Source organism: Salvia hispanica, chromosome 2 (genome assembly GCF_023119035.1).
Source record: "Salvia hispanica cultivar TCC Black 2014 chromosome 2, UniMelb_Shisp_WGS_1.0, whole genome shotgun sequence".
In the NCBI taxonomy this organism is placed as follows: domain Eukaryota; kingdom Viridiplantae; phylum Streptophyta; class Magnoliopsida; order Lamiales; family Lamiaceae; genus Salvia; species Salvia hispanica.
Window position 1 is genome coordinate 18912261 of NC_062966.1, and position 2763 is coordinate 18915023.

Genomic DNA, 2763 nt, shown 5'->3' on the forward strand with positions numbered 1-2763 from the left:
GCATAAAATCTCGTACCGCCCAAGAAAGGGGTCATTTTCATTGGAATGTAGGGAGTACTAGTAGTATGATTTAAATTACTAATTATACAATATGAAAGGTAGTGTGCAAAATACTAGTAGTATTAATCAATACTCCATAATATTTTGTGAATTTATTATTTTGAAAAATGTGTATTTCATAATCAAACAATTAATACTCTATATATTTTATTTAAAAAATGTGTATCTCATCCTAACAACACAGTAGAATGTAATACATGCATCATAGTCATATTCACACATATCATGTTGTATTTTTGCGAGGGAAATTGGAAAAAATGATACTAGTGTTAATTGTTCAAGTATGAAGGTGAAATACGACTCTGGTAAGTGTAGACTATAGTGATTTGGAGACTCGAGCGTTGACTTTCTTGAGTAGGTAACTAAAAATTTGATGAAAATGAAGTATACAAATGTACCCTACTAGTCCTACAACTTAGAATTTTTATTGGCTCGACCTATTATTTAATATTATCATCTAATTATGCAAAAGCAAGCAAAACAATAGGATTATGCAACCCTGGTCGGATTTATATAGAACTATCAAAGTAGCATACGACTTTAGTGCATTTCCAAATAGCTTCTTGTGTGTTGGAAGACCTATGAAATCAAGCAATTATTTAGATGAAGTTGAAGTCAGAAGAAAGTTGCATGCGGGAACAATTAGGGTGTGACTTGTGAGTATTTAATTTTGTTTTCAGTTAAATTTTTTGGCCTAAATCAAATTGAACAAAAAGCATAAATTTGTGACAACCAGAATCGAAACGAATTATTCAAGAAATTGAATTCGAAAACCCAAAATTTTAACTACAAAAATCGATCCAAACTTGAAAAGAAAATGTACTATTACACAAATATATATCCCAAAAATCCAAAATTTGAAATCCAAACTATAAAATTCAAAATTGTACAAATATATTTCAAAAAAAAAACTGAAAATAAATTTTCTATAATTAACATGTTCAAACAACTACGATCTTTATAAAGTCTAAAATATCATTACATTTATTAATACTATAAACCAACACAAATGAGTTTTTTAATACGAGTATAGGATATATTCATACTCCATCATTCCCAAAAAAATATACAATTTTTGGATTGGACACAGATTTTAATATACAATTAGTAATGTAAGACAGATGTAGAAAGAAAAAGTAACTAAAATATTGTTAGGGGAGAATGGGTCCCACCTCATTAGAGAGAAAAGAGTTTCCAAAATTAAAAAATGCATATTCTTGTGGGACGGACTAAAAAGAAAAACAATGCATATTTTTATGGGATGAAACACATATTTAGTTTTTCAGTTTTTATAGTATATCTTAATCGAATCGAATCGAATCGAAAAATAAAATATTTGCTAAAAATAAACATACGTGAAACGGAAAACCAAAACAACTAAACCAAACTCAAAATTTCTATATGATTCAGATCAAGTATTCAATTTTTTGGTATTTTGCTTATCACTAGGAACACTCAACAGTATAATCATGTTGTGCTCTAAATGGTTAGACTGGAGTTGTCAAACAGTGTGAAAACTAATACCCCCTTCGTCCCACGATAAGAGTCATATTTTGCCATTTTATTTGTCCCACATTAAAAGATCACACCTCATTTTTACCATAAATAGTAAGTATGTTCTACCTTTCACTAACTCACTTCACTCATATTTTATTATAAAAACTAATTAAAAAATATGGGTCTCATCTCATATTCCACTAACTTTTTCAAACTACTATTCTTTACCTTTCTTAAAATCTGTAACACAATAAGAATGACTCCTATTATGAGACGAATGGAGTAATATATATAAAAATAAAATTATAGTATTTTTTACCTTTCTTAAAATCTGTAACACAATAAGAATGACTCCTATTATAAGACGAATGGAGTAATATATAAAAATAAAATTATAAGACGAATGGAGTAATATATAAAAATAAAATTATAGTACCTAGTAACTTTTTTTCACTTATTTTTCTTCAAAAATCTTAAAAACCCAACACCGAATTAATCTTAAAAACCCAACACCGAATTAAAATGAGCGTATGAGTTTTCATTATCATGCCAGTGGTTGACTTAGTTATAATATCGGATGGACCTGATCGTTGAATATTTCTTGATTTGATGTATAGCATTATCGTATCATACTTGGTCGTTGAGTAATAATTTTAGTTGGAGTAATTATTAGATTTACTTCTACACCTCAATTCTTAGGGCATGTTCAGTTTATCAGATATGACTAGATTTGGGTCCATATCTGATCAAATTCTGTTGTTCAGTTTGTGTGTTAAATTTCTGGCAGGCCCAAGATATGGGGCTCAGCCCGCAACTGTTCATCAGAAATGCTCTTGAAATAAATCTTGGCAAATGGGTGGTTTTTAATTCTTGGGAGCCCAGAATTGAGGGACTTGAACACCTAAAAGACATTTTTGCCCCCAAATTTTTAGATTCCCCTCCAAATCGAGAATTTCAGCACACCTTACGGCGGCGGTGGCGGGGTAGTTTCTCACCGCGGCAGTGGCGGGGATGGGAAATCCGATGACCAGAGGTGCATACCGGTACACCGCCGTTGGTTTCTGATACCGTGGCGGCGAATTTCTCTGAAAGTGCGGGGCAGCTACTGCATAGGGCTTCAGAGGAGAAATCGAATGAAAAAAAAAACGGCTCTAATCTTCGATCCAGGTGAGCTTTAGGGCCAGAGCGAGGCAGCGGGCTCCGTTC